This window comes from Lipophrys pholis (assembly GCF_963383615.2).
Source record: "Lipophrys pholis genome assembly, chromosome: 7".
Lineage (NCBI taxonomy): Eukaryota > Metazoa > Chordata > Actinopteri > Blenniiformes > Blenniidae > Lipophrys > Lipophrys pholis.
The window spans coordinates 10,162,091-10,181,761 of record NC_137638.1 but is presented as its reverse complement, the minus strand read 5'-3'; the positions used below and the strand labels follow the sequence as shown (position 1 = coordinate 10,181,761).

The 19,671-nt window shown below is 42.3% G+C and overlaps 1 protein-coding gene across 2 annotated transcripts in view; it reads left to right on the top strand.

Moving 5' to 3' along the window:
• Positions 1–1,009: 1,009 nt before the first annotated feature.
• atosb (atos homolog b) overlaps positions 1,010–19,671 on the top strand; it is a 32,763-nt gene continuing 14,101 nt past the window's right edge. Inside the window, exon 1 of one of the 2 annotated variants that reach the window (XM_080466732.1) lies at positions 1,010–1,323. The gene's annotated coding sequence lies outside the window, so the exon portion shown is untranslated. Of the gene's footprint in view, positions 1,324–15,449; positions 16,054–19,671 lie in introns of those variants that run through there. The other variant, XM_080466731.1, reaches the window with a different exon arrangement.

The window sequence follows — 19,671 nt, the reverse complement described above, 5'->3', positions numbered from 1 at the left end:
GTATTTGTATGTGCAGTTATAAACACAGATTGTTCTTTTCTGTGTTTTTATAGAAGAAATGTCAAGAACACCCCCACAAGCTTTAGTTTATTTCAAATGCAAAATGGCTTTTTGTCGTGTCCTCATTATGTGCATAATTGATGGACACCATCTAACCTCAAATGACGGTATTTCAATCTTTGAATCTGGCTTTTATGACCTTGCATATCTACATTTTACTCTTTAACCTCATTGGTCTCATTTAATATTCTGACAGTGCAGACTTGTCATGCATAAAATGATAAGGAATGACTCATTAAGCACGACTGAGATTTGGCAGTGACAATGTGTGCAAAGCAAGGAATGGTTGTATCACCTAGGGGAATATCGCCACAGAGATAAATGAGCGGCCAGCAGCAGACGAAGCCATATCTTATTTTTTATTCCACAGCTTTTATCATTCCAGGCCTCATCCTCACCCCAGCAGAGAATAATAGGGCCCCAGTGTGTTCTGGGTAGATGGGCGTGGAGCTCAGTGCAGCTGCAAGGCAGTGAGGGGACACAAAGTGTAGCTGGTTTATTCTTAGCCCTCTGACAGCATTGCTATGGTTCATTCTGTGCCAAATACGAATATATATGGTTAAATTGGTTTTGAGTGTAAATTAAGAAACTTTAATCCATCCAATATTGGTATGTGCTTGGTGCGTCTGTACAGTGTTTAGAGGGATGTATTAAATGAAATAGAGGCTGTCATAGCTGCAGCACAAAAGCCATCCTTGGCACTAAAGACTGGGAGGGTAGAAAAAAGCACGTGTACTGGGAGGGACTGAAGTTAATCCGTCAGCCAATCACAAAGCAGGCTTTTTGCATACACTTACATATTTTAAAGTAATCGTTATCTCGGAATGCTGATTTGTTGAGCGGTACGGAAGCAGCCAATCGGTTAAATGACAGGAGCTCAGCTGGTCTCGAAGCCCCGCCCACTCTATAAATTCCAGCAAACCCCGGAAACGATGTGGCTTAAAGGGACAGGGGAGGAATTTTAGGCAAAAGGTTGAAACAACGAAAACAGCTGCGAGCAGGGAAAAAAAAAAGAAGACAGGAGACGGACTCGGAGAGAGGAAGGGACGGAGCGTAGGTAGCCTACAACTGACCGATGTGCCAGTCGGGGCAGAGTGGGAGGACGACAGTGAAACTGTTTGGAAAAGCGAGGAGTTCGAGCTGAAAACGTTCAGCCACCTGGAAGCCGTCATCAGAGGAAACAGAAAAAGGCCAAAGTAGCAGGCAGCAGGGACGCGTCACTTCTTCACACTGCCTGCCCGAGTGCCCCTTTTCATTTACTAGGTGAGTCCACGCTTTCCTTTTAAACCCTCACATTCCTGCCTCCGGAAGCCCTTTTTTCTTCTCTTTCTTCTTTTAATAGTCAGCGTGATCACTTTAAGGATGTACTGAGATTGGACAAAGGCCCTGGTAGTTTAGTCACTACTTTCTCAATGTGTCCAGTCTAATGTGTGCCCCAGGAAAAGGCAGCTGCTTACAGTTATAATTTTTCGGATGAGGAATGAGAAGAATCCGGCCTTAAACCAGATGATGACCTGACAGTAGCTTGCAGGGTGTAAAAGGGGGCGTTCCCCTGCTTTGTCTGCCTTCCTCACACTTTCTTTATGTGCAGCACACATAACGCTGAATGTGGACAACGTGATGGAGAGCTGAATGTATTATTCGCCGTCATGAATTTGTGTACATGCATGCGTAGATCAGCCCATTGTGTTATAACTACACACTCATGCCCTCATGGGATTGTGCATGGGTGGCCTCTGCAAGAAGGAGAGATCAGCCAGCAGTGGCGTATATCTGTGAGATTATGACTGTAGCTCAGTGGGTGGAATGGTGATGAACACTGTGATGCTTTAACAGGAGAGAGGGTGAGCAATGGGTGGATTGTTCCCTTGGATTGCATTTGGGAGTTGCATTGCACCATGCAATCAGAGGACACATTACTGCTACCCCTGCACCCCGGTTACACCATATGCACAATCTATAGGTGATGCAGCCTGTTATTACACTGCTACTCTGCTCATGTGCAATGTTCCAAAACCCCACCTACCCCTCAAGTACTGAGAAGGAGTGCATGATGGCATTGACATATACAGCAGGCACACGTGTAGGCAGTCTCACACTGCATCACCCACATGTGCTTATAGGAATCAGCCAGCTGTCTCACATGCATGCAAATGGAAGATTTTAGGACACGCACATCTAAAAACATACTTTGCAGTTTGCAGTGGAAAACCCATCTGCAAGTTATCTTGTGTCTCTTATCTGTGCTTGTGCATGCATTGCATTGCTCTGACAGTAGTAGTACCCCCCCACCAGCCTCTCTGTCTGTGAAAGCAGTGGGCTTTGTCCTCAGCTGAGTGTGACGTCATGCAGATCTTTGCTGTAACAAACCCTGAAGGAGAGGTGCATGCATGTTCTGTGCAGCAGGCCAGGATCTGCGCTTGTCTTATGTTGCAAGCACAGGTCCACATGAGTTTCCAAAATGCAAAATCAGATGGGGAACATAAAAAAAAAAGAAGCAGAAAATTCACTCTGTGAAGATGGGACAAAGACGGTCTCTTCCATCGAAGCATAACCTTTGCATTTACATGGAGTTAAGAGGGAGAGTGGTCATGAGGGACTCCATATTTTTTCTTGCTAGTATATGTAGAAACGAGGTGTTGAGGACTTGAATCCATCCTTGTTTCTACTTATTCCTTCCGAATAGACTAGATCTAAGTTAACATTGCCGCAGCTCTTCTTCGCTTGCCTGCTGTTCAGCTATATCCCTGTTTCATTCAGCTCCCGATATGTGGCATTTCAAGTTAAGCGATGCCATTCATCTTTGTTCTTCTGTGTAACCAATCTGCCTTTGAACAAACTGAACGTACTCTGTGTTGCTTATGGCCGACTGACTCAGTGGTTTTGGTCTTGGGTTGCAATTCTCCTTTTTAGCGTCTGTACCTGGCAGTGTTTCACATGTGTGTGGAAAGTGGGGGTGGCCATGAAATGCTTTGAGCTGATGAGGGCTTGTTGTCAGCCCTCCAATGTATCTCTGTGGGATTTGATGTTTGAGATTACAGATGATTATGTGGGTTAGATCCAGTGCTCAACACTGCTCTGGGGCTATATTGATCTCCAGTGTGTATGAGTTGCTGTTTGTGAAAACACGTGTTGGACTTCCACCCTTGTAAGAGCTAAATTACTGCTTTTGAATAAACAGCTATTTAAGCATTAAGGGTTGGGTTTATGGCTTAAGGCAAATATAGCTGTACAGCCCCTTGAATAGATATTATAATACAGCAAGTGTAGCCATCACTAACAACCAGTACAGACCGGTCAAGTAACAAACAATGTCTCTGTCATTTGAAAAAGTCCAAAAATAGAATCTTCTCTCCAATCTAGGTTTTCATTATATCTATCAATTGTGAACCTCAGCATACAACATTAATGCATCCTCTTGCGTATTGCTGGTAGATAGAGACCCAGTTAAATCTCATCCATTTTAGTCAGTGCAAATCTTTGTTTGAATATTAAACCACAAAGACTGAAGGCAGTACATGGCTTAATCAGAGGCTTTTCCTATTCCATGCATCACCAAAAACACCCTTTGGGCTTCCAATCCAGGATTGAGAATCATGTGGCTAATCAAAATTTAGCTGTTTGGATGCCTCGTTTAGCAGTCGAACAGAGCAGAGGCAGGTCAAGATGAAAGTTGAAGTGAAAGGAGGGAAACATTTACATACTCACTGCATCATTGTTGTATATATTGAGACGTCAGAATCAAGAGGTTATCCTCCTCTGAAAAGGTCTAAGAAGACAACAGTCTTCCAAATCACTACCTCTTGAATAGGTAGTAGAGATTGTGGTGTGGCAAGTGTTTATGCAAATTAAGAAAGTGTTGTGTGAAGTCGAAGGGCGTTGGCTCAGCAGTATACCCGTGTGAATATGTTCTGCTAACATAATCTTGTCGCCACCTAGACAAAGGCCCAGAGAGAAAAATAAATACCAGCTTTTGTGAATGTTGTAATTAGATGATATCTGTAGTTTAATCTGACATTGGAGGCCCCTTATTGAAAGTAAGCATGCAGCACCAGGCTGGTCCATCACTTACTTTGTGTCATATTTGGATGTAACACCGCAGTTTTCCAATCATACAAAGAAATTGACCAAGTCCAGAAAACTCTGTGTTCCACCATGTAAAATGTTTTTAAGATTGATTATAATACATTATTTAGTTTTTTTTTCTATGATGCATACATGCACTTCAGTTGATGTGAGTGCTAACCATTACATCACTCTGTGGCCCTCGTTCCTTCATTTAAATGCCGTCCTCAGAAGTACATCGTTTGGCTGCAACGCCTCTCCCAACCCCAAACGGAGGATGTACTGATTCCAAATATACTGCACATTATTGACGAGTGCCTCATACAACTCAGCTTAAAATAATCCTAGCTGTGTGTGTTAGGGGTGAAGGGATTGGGTGGGGGTATGCATGTTCACTCTTACCTGAAATAGTCCAGCTTTTCCGCATGCAGCTTTAACAAAGAAACTATCACTGTCACCTCTCGTCCTTACCCGTACATCAACTAAACCTGGCTTCAAGCTTACCAACAAAGGTCATGTAGTCCACTTAACAGTCTGTCAATAAGAGGAAGTAGTTAGTCCTCTTACAAACCCACTGTGTGGCCATGTTTATGGCACGCTCAGCACTCTTTCATTGTGGATAGGAGAGTAACCTATTTATGTTCCAGTGAAGAAAATAACAATAAATTCAATCTGGAATAAGTGGGTATCAGGAGACGATTATTGTGCTTCGGGATACCTGAAAATTCAAATAACCATGTTAATAAGGTAATGAAGAAGCAAAATTCAATGTGTTACATCGAACAGCCCGGAAAGACCACCATGTTTGACGACACATTTTCAGCCAGGATCAATTGCTCTTCATAAATATTCATTGCGATTGATGCTGTCTCATTTAATATGCATGGTGAGATTGTTTAATATGAATAAATCATCCCAAAATTCAATGCATTGGATATTTACAGTTGCAGAAAAATGGCTAACTATTACAAAGACGAAAAGGACGGGCAAAGCTATATTCATAAGAAATTGTGCAAGCGGTTGCACTTTTGTAACTTCTAACTATGGCAAAAAGCTTCTCACCTTTGCGATGGCACAGCTAATCAAAAGAAGTTAATGGAGAGAGCTGAGGATGGCAAGTGCCACCTGCTGAATAAATCAGCATGGTTTGACATTACACCCTGAGAAGCAAAGCACTAAGAGATCCAGTTCTGTACAGTTTTATCTTTGGCTGCCCTCGACTTTGCTCGCTGTACTTGTGCTTGGACATGAACATCATTTGTCAAGCAAGACTGTGTCGGATATGTAGCGTAGAGCTGAAACAGCAGCTCAGCAGATTGAAAATAAACACACGAGCTGGCAGGTGGTTTGGTAAACACATCTGCGGGTAAAAGGTTACATTTCACCATTCTGACACTTAAAATTTGTACTTTCAGCTTGAATGGTCATCAAGAAGGGTTGATTTCACTCCATGGTTATTTCAGAGACTGTCGATCGCGGCTTTGTTTTGTTGATCTTTGAATAAAAACACCAGTTCAGTTATTATTAATTTCTCAGAAGAGATTTCAATCTGTGTTGTTAAGACTATCAGACATTTATTTTCTGATATAGAGCAAAGCTTTCATAATCCCTATTTAAAGATGTGTATACAAATTAGACAGCCTCTTGTGTGTTGCAGAATTGTGGATATAATAAAAATAGATGGGACAGTTTTATAATCCAGCCAAATGTGTTACTTAGCATGGACACATACCCTGAATACAATTCCATTTTGACTACAGCCACTAATGATCTAGTGATCAAGCTTAAAAAAAAGTACCTTGAACATTTTTTCAGTTGACGTTGAAGGTTGCAGTTACACCATCTGTAGTTAAAATCTCCTCTTGTTACTGCGATTTCTCATGGGACCTCATGGACCTAACGTGATCATGTCCTTAAAGATGCTTTGAATAACCCCGTGGGACGCATGGGAGAGTTGTCCAATCTCTGAGTACCCCCATAGGTGGAAATTACGAGTTCGAAGTTATTGTGGTTCTTTATAATTTCAGTCAAGGTTCCTTTCTGCCCAGGCTCCTCATAGGAATATCTGATGTGTAGTTGAATTTTTATTGCAGTGAAAGATCAGACAGTTTTGCCGGCATTTCAGTACTTTCTTCTTTTTTTTTTTTTTTTAAATTGATATCAACTGAAGTTTGGATGATTTCATTCTCAGTCACTTTGAACAAAAACCTTCTGAATGACGCGTGTTCATACGGCTTTCACACAAGCCCCAGATCTGATGAGTCGATGTTGGAGTGCAGATATATCTCTGTGCATTATATAGGTCACTGTGGGGCTTATGAGACTAAGACCTGTTCGTTCTGTCCCGCTCCCTCTTGTCCTTGCGTTGTTCCCTCGGTCCACCGCTCCACAGCATGTTCCCATACATCTCGTTGCTCCTGCCTTGCATCACAACCCACAATCTTTCTGTGCTATTCGACTCACCTTTTTATTTTGAGGATACTGTGTCTGACAAGCTTGGGTGTTTGATCACTTCAATTGACTTGCATGCAAAATGAAGAATCTTAGATATGGAAACGAACAGGAAGTGACCCAGCATGCAAAGTCTTTTTTTTTTGTTTGTTTTTGCATTGATGTTTGTCGTATCTACACCTGGTATCACTGGAAATGTGTTATGTTTGGTTGAAATGCTTTGTCGACATTTATCCTGCATTCCTCACCACTAAACAAACACAGGACACTGTATATCTGTCAGTCTTGAAAGAATGCATTTCCAAAGGATTTAGAGTCTGTGGTGTACACAACCTGCTTCAAAGACTTCCACTCAATGTCTCTACTTAGTAGGCCTTCAGAGACAAGTGTAGTCCTGAACCATTGGGGCGTATCTGTGTCTTTATTTGCATGCTATCAACTGCTGTGCATATGTGTGCTCTTGTATAAATCTTTTTAGTGTGCCTGGCTGCTCTTATGCAACTCATTAGGAACAAGGAATGACTTTTCATTTAGACTTTACAACGGTGATCTCAACCATCGGCACAGTGTTTTGGGGATTTGGCCTAATAGACGACCATGAAGATGACAAACAGTCATCAAGAACTGAAGTGAAGAAATTAATCTGTACTGATTCAGCTGCAGAGGTTTTAACAACCATGTATTAGAAATCCCATCTCTTTGTACAATTTGGCGTTTGGTGCCAACCTGTCTCCAAATATCACTCTCAATGCAAGTAAAGCTTGCACCTTCATGAATATTAGGGATGCACCGATACTGATACCAGTATCCAGGGTCAGATACTGCAAAATTCTCATACTCGTACTTGTACCCGTGAAAGCTCCCTGATACAAGGAATGGCGAATATTAAGTGACGTCATCCATCAGCAACGTCAGACGCAGTTAGACCAGAGGAGATGAGCGATGTCATGACAATGACAGAAGTAAAGTAGACTGCAAATTATGTTCTGACAACATTTCAAGAGGAGGCGAAAGCGAGTTCTTACAACGCCAGCGACTTAATCACCAGTGACAGTCGGACCAAGTTAGCCCAACGTCTCTTGTTAGTTTAACTGCTCACTGGACCCAGGAGGATTTTCCTCTGAGCCGTTCTACATGTTACATGTTAAAGAATTTCTGGTTTCACACACCAGCCATGCTACTGGCTAAACATGATCAAAGTACATTAGATAGACTCTACACACTGCTCTCTGCATACTGTACACGTTAAGGCTGTTGGAGGTGCGTGGAGCATCGACACAGGGGCTGTACGGATGTAGTTTGCAGCAATGCATGGCCTTCATGCAACGTATGTATTGGTATGAATTATGTTTTATGGCATTTAATAATTACTTGTATTGGTAAGTAGCTAAAGGTTAGTACTCATACTTGTTCTCGTTCCTTAAAAAAAGTAGTATTGGTGCATCTATAATGGATTATCATCACCATTGAATACTAAGCGGCAGTAATTAATGGATTATGCAAAGCTTTTTAAGCTCAAATCTGTTTGTAGTCCTATAGAAACAATCTGTGGGGAGCTGCAGTTGATTGTAGGGGAATTAGGGGAAAGAGAAAGGACACTGTTATTTGAAAGTACATATACATCTTGTGTGTTTGTATTCATTGCGAATCATTTTGTTATCGCGTCTTTCATGTTCACTTGGTGTTGTGCATCCAGAGTGCGTGTGACTGTGTGTGCCAGCCCTTTTACCCTGCTACCTTGGTTTAAGTCTTTTGACGCTTTTTTCGTTGGCATTTTAAAGGTTTGACAGAGCCCATGTATTTGGGCTGAGAGTGCAGTTTGATACATGTGTATAAAGATCTAAATGACAATGACAACCGTACATTTTGCATTTGTGTGTTCAGCTTGATGTTGTTGTATATAATTGGATGTTTTTTGGGGTTTGTTTTCTGTTTTGGATCAATAAAACAGCTCTATTTTAGAACTGGAACAAAGAGAAGAAACTATATTGATAACAAGTATTGCCATGAAGAGTGTGTGTGTGTGTGTGTGTGCGCGCGCCAGCGTGCATGCATGCGCTGGATTGACCTCAGGATTAACCCTAGCCAGACCTCTTTGTCCCTTTCAGTCTGAAACTACCCCCAGATCAGAGTGGATGACGCTCTGGAATTGTGTGTCTATAAGCATGCAATTAAATTAAATTAAACCTTTGTCATTTGGCCATTGTAAAATGTTGTCTTTTTGTTCAGTATTTTCCTCCTATTCTGCCTTTGCTCTCACAAATCTTGCTAATGTGGCTGTGTTTAAGCCAGAACTGCTATTGGAATCTACTTCACCATCATCCACTTGGTTAAAGGACGATCATCAGTCAGACGGGCTGGTAAAAGAATGACTGTGAGCTGGTCATATATATATATATATATGAACAAAACATATACCCAAGACAGTGGGACTTCTTTTTCTTCTTCTTCTCATCCAGATGGCAGCCCAGTCTATATCCAGCGACCACCAGTCAAACCGTTGTAACGCCACCATGCTGAGCGAGTTTGCCCAAGCATGAATGAGGAAAAGATGAATTGATTCAAACTGATCCAAGATGGATGGGCAGGATAGCCAAGTGGAAGGGCGGAGGAGACGGACAGGGAGGGTGAGAGACAGGTGGAAAGACAGGCTGTCGAATTCAGTGTGAAAGATTGAGGACTCGGGAATGAGAGAGTGAGAGAGGGCGAGAGAGAGCTTTATTATTTCCTGTCCTCCATGAATAGGCAACATATTTTTCTGGAACATTCCATCCTCTGAGCTGGCCCAGCCTGTCACCAAGTCTCCGGGTGCCACACTCCTCCCCATCTCTGCACTCTCCTTCCCTTTGCAATCTCCTTTCTTCGCGTATATGTATGTGTGTGTGTGTGTCTATATATCAATCACAGCTTTATTCCAGCTAAACATAAACTGCTTTGTCTGATCAGGTGGTGAAAGGCATCATAGTGGGTAACCTCTCTGACTGTGAAAAGAAAGAATAATCATATACACAGGAGCAAGTAAAGTTTTCTCATTGTGTCATGACTGAGATCGTTGTGTAAATTTAGTTTATTGGGGAATGTTAATCATTGCAGATGAATTGATGTGAAAAGGAAAACAGAATTACACCAAAATAAAAGTGAATTATAGCAGTCCATTTCAGGAAACACAAGTTTCCACACCTGCAGAATCTAATCACCACATACTGCTGGTGCATGTTGGATAAATACAAGAATGGTGAATGTTATTTTAGAGGGGCAAGTGGATGAACATGGTAATGAAAAGACAAAGTATTCCTATACTAGGATGAGCCTTTAACTAATAAACCGCATCCGTTTCGCAATCATTTACTGCATCAGCCCAATTTTAACATTTTATTCAACTAGATGTATTCCTATCTACAATCCAAACCATATTTGTGATGGAATAAGGAAAAAAAAACAATGAAGTCACATTCATCTAAGATTCAACCTGTGACAAATATGTGGCACGCACAACCCTTTTAACACTTTGTGCTCCAAGTGTAAGACCACGAAGTTACATATGAACAGGATTTATGCAACTATATATGCAGTCTTCACTGCAGCCACATCCAGCTCTGGCTTGCACCAGGACCTCTGCTTTTCGCCTGGCATGGATTTATTGCATTTAGTCAAATCTCTGCGGACTAAATGCTCATGTGCACATCAAAAAATCAGCTTTATGACTCATCAACTAAATGGACCATTTGCCGGACCAAGCATCTTTCAATTAATAAAATACTAATTTCCTTTTGTGTCACATTTGTCTTAGTATATGTTATTCAAGCGGTAAGAATCCTGAGTCGTCCAATGTGTTGTCTGTGTCCACTTTTAGATGAAATGTCATTTTGAAGGGTTTTTATGTAATAAACTTGACAGTAGCTAGCAGCAGGCCAGCTGCAAGTGACTAAATAAAGGCCTTCATTCGGAACAGACACAGGAAGTCAAAGCTTCCAGGCACTTATGCTGTATTTAGAGTTAGATTGTGTCATCTCTTTGCTATAATTGTCCCCTGCCTCTTTCTTTTCAATGTGCTCTTTTTAACATGTTCTCTGTGCATCTTTTCATACTTCGTCATGGTTTAGGAAATTATTACTTGTGAAACTGATACTGAAAGTTAATTTTTGCAGCTCATGGTCATGTTCAGCCATCAGGTGGGTGACCATTTCAGATCCGATACACCGGTTACCTCAGGTGAGGGGGGAAAAAAAGTGCTGGAAAAATCAACACACCTTGTAGATATGAGACTGCTGCTCTTTGCCCTGAACAATCATCTGGATGTGGGACAGCTTAACTTCACAAATACACTGCAGATGAGGTACGAAGCAGCACCCAAGTACCAAATACAGAATTTGATGTTCGCTATATGTTTTTATTCTATTAATGGCTTTCATCTTTAAACGCCGTAAAACCGTCTGAGGCTAACGCTTTAAACTGTAACATTATTCCTCTTTGGCAAAGGCCAGGTGTTGATGTCAGACCCTGCCTCTGCCTCCATCAGCATCTCTTTATTTTTTTGATTCGATCCCAATCGGTATGTGTTGTCTCAGCTCCGCTAGCTTATTTATTATCACACAGCTGGTCAAACATAACCATCCAGAGAGTTCAGCTCACTAGATTGTCTGAGTGCTCTAGAAATAGGAAAGAAAAGGCACTCCGAGTGAGACGCCCTCAAACAGGCACAAACACGAACGTATCTGATACAGGCGAAGTTCAGCGATAGAGTTATATGCATGGCACTGTCAACAAGCAAGTAAGCATTCTATTTGGAGGTCCTGTGCATTCCAAAAAAGACCGTGCTTGTCAAGGATGTGGGGGACTGAGACATTAGAAAACAACCAGCATGTCTGCAGGTGCTTGCATGCAACTGCTGAAAAAAGTCAAAGTAAAAACTGAGACACAGGCAATGCAAGCACAGAGTGACTGACAGTCATATCAGACACGCATTCACACCTCGGAATCTTTGGTCACCAGTTAAAAACAAATGCAGGTTTTCTTACTGTAGGAGGAAATTGGAGTACCAGGAGAAAAACAATTCTGTATATACTGGAAGAACATGAAATGAGGGAATTCTCACTGTTGGTTAAGGGTGCCAACCGATTCAGCATTGTGCAATGGTCATTAGTAATCCTTCATTGTTCCCTCTTTTTACAGCTTAAAAAAGATTAATTTAAACAGACAGTTTTACAGTAAAAACAGACATTATTGCTTATATTTTCCCTGTGACCAGTCATGAACGAATACCAACACTCCCCATACTAGAACACAGCACGCACACCGACAGGCACCCCTGCCTCTTTAAACATGTGAAACATTGGGAACACCACCCCATCTCCCTCCTTCACATATGCAGACAACTACACACACACTTTCCTTTCCCACCCTTCCTCCACCTACTTCCACCGTCCCCCCCTTGCTCCTTTTGTTTCGTCCCTCCAGTGAGAGGGACACTCAGATCTAAAACTCGTCATTTAAAACCGTAACCAACCGATTACTCAAGGACTTTTTTTCTCCCCTCTGGGCTGGTATACAGTCGAATCCTCAGTTTATGAAGGCTGATGGGCAGACCCCCCCCCCCCCCCCCCCCCGTGACAAAACAGCTGGTGTCACTTTGAGAGGCCCAGAAAAGCAAGTGGCAGGCTGGATTTGACAGGCAGAGGCTAAAAATCCAACCCTGAGGTTGTCATACAGACAACAAAACAAACACTGACTTGCTCTTGGCCTGAGATTGCATCAGTGTTACTGTTTGAAAGAGTGTGTGCATGTGTGTTTTCGATGCATGTTTCTCCTCAGTTGCACTCGCATTGCCCTTCAATAAGGAAGGGTTTTGGTAGAGAAGACGCCCCTTCTTGTCCATTTACGGAAAGCATGGTTGGCTCTTAAAGGGACAGAAGGGGAGCGAGCATATTGGTTTGAGCTGGCAAAAAGCACCATATGTAGGGTCTGTGTTACTAAATGCACACAGTTTGCGTCTGTGTTGTGCTTTCTTTTTATGTGCTGTTCTGTCAAAAGCAGGAGAGTTTGTGTGACAACTTTCTCCTGTCAGTTTATTTTGCTGTCTTCCTATGTTCTTCCTCCGCCATCTACCTCCAGCCTGCACTACTCTTTCTCCCCTATCCCCACAGCTATATTTGGATAAACGTAGCTGAAGAGATGTCTTGTTTTTTAGTACCTCTTTCTGCCCACTTTTACTGCTCACTCACACTTGAGAAAGCATGTACGATGTCTTTCCTCTCATTCGTATGCTTACTGGAACTGGTAATGAGGACACATACGTAGAGCTCATATAGCAGTTAGTCAAGTAGTCAACTAGTTGATTCTTGCAAGCAGCTGTTTTCATGACTGAATGATATTTGAAGTCAAGTTTTCAAAAATTTGAGTAAACGTATTGGTTTCAGCCAAAATAGTCATCGAGTTAAGACGCGTACTTGCAAAGAGGCCAGCCAGTATTCCAGTCTGATGGCTTCAAGTGAAATCCAGCATAGCCAAGTGAAAAATCAGCTTGAATTTGCTGCTTAAAAATTGTTCTTCCAAAATTAAATTTTATGTCTCTTTATAGCAGTTTCGATATGACAGCGATGCAGTGACTGGGAAGAATACACTCTCCATCTTGTTTTGGAAACAGAGGCTGGGAGTCACAGATGGAAACTGAGCAGGAGGCAGACATAGATCAGGAGACACAGGACGGCAGTGACTGACACATAAAGAGGCAGAGAGCTGCCGGTATAGTTCCTCTCGCATGTCTCAACAGCACACACAGCTGATAACAACACCGGCAAGGTGCAGGTTTGTGTCTGTCTCTGACAAGAGGGCCCGACAAAACTAGTCTGATAAATGTGTCGGTTATAAATACTATTGGGCACAGTGAGTGAATTGAAAACAGTCTTTTCAAAAATATGCCTCACATTTGTTCAAATCCCTGTTTTTGTCTATTTTGAAGTCTTGTAATTTTAAATGACGTTTACGTTCATTGTCATATAGGAAGATGAGCCTTCCTCATGAAACATTGAGATGAGGAAAATTTCTTAATTTACAACAGTGATTCAGTCTCCCTGCGATCAGACTTTTTTTTTTTTTTTTTTCCTTTGAATATTGTTTTAAGATTTTTTTGGAGTTGTGTGATCCTTCGCTGAGAGAATCAAATCAAAAACTGACTCGGTCAGTCATGTTAATTGTGTTGCATGCTAATGAGAATAAACTGAATTGTGCATTTCAACCAAATCGATGAGTTAAAAATCTCAAAAGGTATTACAAAGAGTATCCTAAATATAAAGACATTATTTCATCGACAGTTTCAAGCTTTAGTTTTGTGACAAAAACAAGGTTTGGGGATAAAGTGTTATTGTAATGCAATGCCCAGCAGTGAAACAAGTGTTCAATTGTTTTTGTCTTTTTCGAGGACAGCTGTGCCGAGTTTTACCCGTGTATACCCCTCGGAAGGGAGCATGCAGTGGAGTTCTAACGGTTGAAAAATCGGACTCGAATAATGACTCATAATAATTAACTCATAAAACCTCAATGATGTGTGCGCGCTACCGTCTGACTTCCAGCTAAACGATGTAACTTCAGTAGAAATGAATGATTGAATCTGTTATTAGCTTAGCTGGTGTGTAAATAATAATTTGAAAGCATACTATTACAACATTCTTAATTAAGGGGGGCATTTAAAAGTAATGCAGAAGATACTTTTCAAAGTTAATGGTTACTTTATTCAGTAACTTATAAAGCGGTGCACTAGTTAAGCAGTAACTGGTGACGAATGAAGCACACTACTTGAAATGAAGTGAACACAAACAGGAGAGTTCACCCACCCACTGGATAACTTTTATTTTATTTTATTTCATTCATCTTACCTGTCCTAATTGGTCCCTGACACAATATGTGTTCTTGACTGTTCTGCATGTGATTAGCACACAGTGCTTCAAACTGCACAATCTTCTGCAGCTGCTTGAGGGTGCGACCAAGATAGTGCACACCACTGTGTGATGCACTTGCCCCCTCTGTGTGTACTTTAACCACACCGCTCTGAAATAGTTCCTGCGTAGTCGACGTGCTGTTCCTTATTAGCTCACGGACGCCAAAATGCTCACGCAAACACACAGCTGAGACGCAGTGCTCCTGCTGCTCAGCTGATAAACGTTCTCACATGCAATTCACTCTGTATCTGGACTCCAGCCGCAGATAAGCCTTCTGCTTTTGTGCTTGTGTAGGCACTGCACACACACACACACACACACACACACACACACAAGACACAAAAGAAAAGGATAGGGTGAAATGCATAGACGTTTGCATCTTTTCTCTCCCAGACGTGTACCTCTCTCCTAACAAGCACATAACTGCACGTAGACACAGGGGTAGATACTTTATTTACGCCTCACAGGAAATTGTGAGGTAACGGCAGCAAAAAAAAAAAAAAAAAAAAACCCCAAAGCAGTGACATGCAGGAAGAAACACTGAGAACCTCCTCAAAATATAAAGAATGCTACAAAAGTGCTTAAGGGTGGCCTGCACACTTTTCGACGCAACTACATGTTAAAGTTGGCACACAAAACACGACACACAGTTTGCACACTCTCTATCTTCTCTGCACTTCTGCCGAACAGGCCGAGCAGGTGGGCGGGCTTTGAGCTGCTGCACGCCTCATACCTCCTTTCACTGTTTCCTCCCTGTAGCCAATCAGACCTTCAGCAAGTACAGCTGACCCCCCTTTTCTCTAGCCAATCAGCAAGCAACATCCACTCCCCCCCCCCCCCCCCTTTCTTTTCTTTCCCCTGTATGCCTTCACTGCTGAGTGAGCAAAGCACGCCTCGCTCTATCAGCTGAGAGGAAACCAACACACACACATGCACATCGACACAGAGAGAGGAGGTAGGCTGGAGAGAAAGCTCGAAAGGAGGGGCCTGAGAGCAGATAGAGGAAGGGAAGAGAGGGTGAGGAGGAATGGGAGTCGAGGGGGAACTGAAGCATGAGAAGGGGCTTTTGTGTCAAAGATACTTTGGAGGTGCGCAAATCAGAGAAAGGGGGAAGGGGGAAGCCTGAGAGGGAGGGAACAGGCGGGACTAATGGAGGCTGAGAGTTGTTGATGGGCTTTTGATTTGTGTGTGAGTGTGAGTGAGGGTGGAGAGAGGTAGACAGGAAGAAAACAAGAAAAGGGGATAAGGAGAGCGAGCAGTAGTGCAGGCTTTTGGACATCCTGACAGAACAAGCGAAGGGAGGCAGTACGACTTGACTGGTCCCTGTCGACATCTCCTATTCAGGAGGGAGGAAGCAAAGGAGAGACGACAAACTGGAGGAGTTGAGCGAGAGCAGGCAGGCTGACCCTGTGGAAAACAGACGCACAGAGGAGAACAGAAAGAAAAGTCAGCGCAGTCACTCATCCCAGACCCAAAGTATAAGAAGGAACAAGGGGAGGGGGCAGTCCAAGCCTGCAAGATAAAGTCCCATCTTTCCGTGCCGGTGAGTGTTACGACTTCTGCTGTCAAGTCAAGTGTACTAATGTTACTCCTGTTGATCACTGTCATATTGTCAGCTGGCCTTGGATGACTCAATGTCTCCTAAAATGGGTATGTAACCAGCAGTGAGACAGACGGGCAGGCAGGCAGGCGAACGGACATACACAGAGAGGGAGGGAGAGACCCTGTGTCAAACAGCATTCTCAGCAACTATGTCACTGAGCCAGCTTAGTTTAGACTGCTGTGTCTCTCTCCAAAGCTTCGATACTGTATATGCATTTGTTGTAACACTGTCTCCCTTAGCGGGGGGTTATCAATTTCACTCACGGCTTCTGTAACTTTTTGCCTTTGCAACACAACCTGTCCTCTGTCTTTGTTTAACCCTCACTGACATACCCATGGTCACAGTAAGCTGACATTACATCCCCTCTGTGGACAGCACACTCCCGTAATCTAATCAACAGCTGATTGTTTGTTGAGCACCTAGCAACTTTTTTTTTTTTTTCTCCCCCCTTCATGCTTGAGAATGCATGTTTATCAGCCTACAGGCATGACACAGGCTCTGGGGAGGGGCTCGGGTGGGGACCTGCTAAAACTTGATGAGACAATCGGGGCATTTGGGAGGAAGGCTGCTAACTTTGTGCTGATTCTATCTGGGCCTCTGCGTGAACGGTGGGCTGAGGATAGGAGGAGGGGACAGTGCAGCTGCACGGGCTGCAGATGAGTTTTTTTCCACAAAAGACCCTTTCAGGATGACAGCTTAGATCACTGATTGAAAATAAATAACTTCAGAACTATAACAGGGTGGAGAATTCACTTTGTCGAAAAAGCCAATTGCTGCAAATACTGTCTTTCATCTGTAATAATTATTCATTGAACTTGTTTCTGAAAAAACGAAGTTGTTATAAAAGGAAAGTAATTATCGCTGTCATGCGTTATAATACAGTTGGCATCAGTGTTCCAAAATCCAAAAGGTTCATTAAGATCCTCCAATATTCAAGCTTTACCATTATGATTGCCTCTAAGAGTTTGGTGTTATTGTGGTATGTATAAAAAAGAAAGTGTTTGACTTGCCTTTTTCACCCCCCCCCCCCATATATATAAACAAACGTTTCATTAGTCATTTCTTGACGGTGTTATTAGCAGACATCAATAATGGATGGCTTTTGAATTTATCACCAGGCACTGTTTCAGAAAAGTTCTGAAATGTTAACAATTTTTGGAGTATTTAATGTGTTATTACTTTTGCACCTGACAGTAGCTTTTAGAGAAATGCTGCGGGTGAAGCTACTGCAAAGGAAGGTCGAGCACCAGACATCCCACTCTTTAAAATGTAATAGAAATAGGTTTAAAAACCTTTGTGTGCACTTACTTTTGCTATTGGTATGCATCCGTTGGTTTACTGGGAAGCTTTTGATTGAAACTTTTCTTTGCATGAGAGCAAATGAATCATGATCATTTACTAAACTGAATGTTGTGGATCGACCTTATATGTAAATATCAAAACTTGTAAACAATATGGACCACCAACAGTGATGGCACATCTAAACTTGAATCGAAACAGGAACGACTGAGTCCAGACAGCCGTAAACAGAACAGCTGTTTTCCCCTCCAGATACAGTTTCTCAAAGATGGAGAGCAGCAATTGCCAAAAAGTATGCAGTTTAAAAAAAGTCCAAATTATGTAGTGGCAGTATTTTTGGCTCCTCTGGTGAGGACTGTAAGTATTGTCAACAAAGCTCAGTCAAAGCCATTGTAATTGTTGTATTAAATTGTTAGGCGTTTTTTTTTCTCGTTTGTTTAAAAATGAGTATTTTTAACTACTGAAAGAGAGACGGCACACAACACTAAAAGGAGCATCGTTGTGTGCGTTTGTGTGTGTGTGTGTGCGTGTGTGTGCGTGTGTGTGTGACATTTGGCTGCTGTGATGAATTTGCACAGGCCAAATGTCAGGATACTTTCAGTGGATAGATTCTGGCTGTGAACTCTGCCCCCATCACCTCAATAGATTTTACTGAGAGCTCCTTTCTAGGTCAGAACCAGCAGCCTGCCTCCACCTAATGACATGTTTCTGCACACGTTAGTGCATCTCACTGTTATGTGATCCGCGTGCAGCTTTGTTCCAGCACTTTTCACAAATGCTCATGTCCTTTTGGCAGAGGGCTGTCTCAAGCTAACTCTTTCTCCAAGGCCACGAGGGTCTCCATGCCATCGGTTTTGAAACTCAACCCAAATGTAGATGAGCTCCTTCCTTGCCTGTCACCATTATTGCAAACACCACCTCACTCGTTTTGATGAACTCAGTCACCCCGCGCCTCCTAATGTGCAACAAGACATTTGACCCAGGCCTGCTGACCCCTGACCTCCTGACCGCAGTCTTCTTCAGCCTGAAGGATGCACTGACACACAATAGGGCTTATGTGTAGACGGTAATGCATTCCTTCGAACACCCAGACTTGCTTTTGATTACACCCCTGCAAGCTAAATATCCCTTTTTGAGGGTCCCCCTCTCAGCAGAATGCCTTCGCCTCTTGATTGCCAGGTCAAAGGGTTCAATACATTTGGCATGGCCGTTATAAAGATATGAAGAACAGCAGTACTTTTTGAAAAGTTGTTTTCAAAAACAACTTGGAAAGTGTTTTTTAAGGATTAGGCTGTATTTCATAATTTTAGAGTTTCATGCAAGTTTTCAAACAACATTTATGTTAAAAAAATAACACTGATTAATGAACAATTTGTTATACTCCCTTAGTCCTTATTTCTAGCCGGGTCAAGGCAAAAGATTTGATTCTGTATGACATTGTTACGATACCTTCTTTTCTTTATTTTTATCACTCAGCCATTTTTGTCTTCCCCCTACATATTGTGTTACCTCCTCATGTTGCATGCTCATTAAAGCTGGGATGGAAACAAGTAAACGGGGTCAGTTTGGGCTTTTTTTTTTTTTTCATCCCACAAAAGTTCAAGTCCTATATTGAACTACATCATTAAATCAAATTGTATCGCTTGTGATTGTTTTCTGGATTATTTTGTTTGTTTCTTTTCAGTCGATTCTACTTTTGATAAATGGAAGACATTCATCTTTTAACAATAGATTAATGGACAGTTTGCTTGGCCCGGACACTCGTGAGCCTCTTTGTACTTTTCTATTTTTACGTTCCTCAAGGACTTTGGCTGGGTTTCAGTCCCCCTCTCTCTGACGCTTCCGCTTCTTCTTTCTCTGTCTCTGTCCATCTGTCTCTATGTGGCTGCTGGTACCTGTCAGATGTTTCTTAGTCATTTATTTGTCATCGCACCATTTCCCGACTCGCTCACCGTCTATCTGAATGATTATCTTAGTTCCCATGCTGCAGATGTTATGTTGAGATTGCACCTGGCCAGCCAATGATGCGTTACCTTTTCATTAGTTATTGTCAGCAATAGAGAGCAATAGTGTTTATTTTCACTATGAAGACTATATGTTCTGTATTTGAGTACCACACAGTTGCATGCGTTGCATGAGTATGACCAGGAGCGCACTGTCACAAGGATAATTGTGAGTATATTATAAATACTACAGTGTTCAGCAATGCAGTATTCGAGAGTTTCTGAAATCCCAAGTCGTAGTTGGCACACACACACC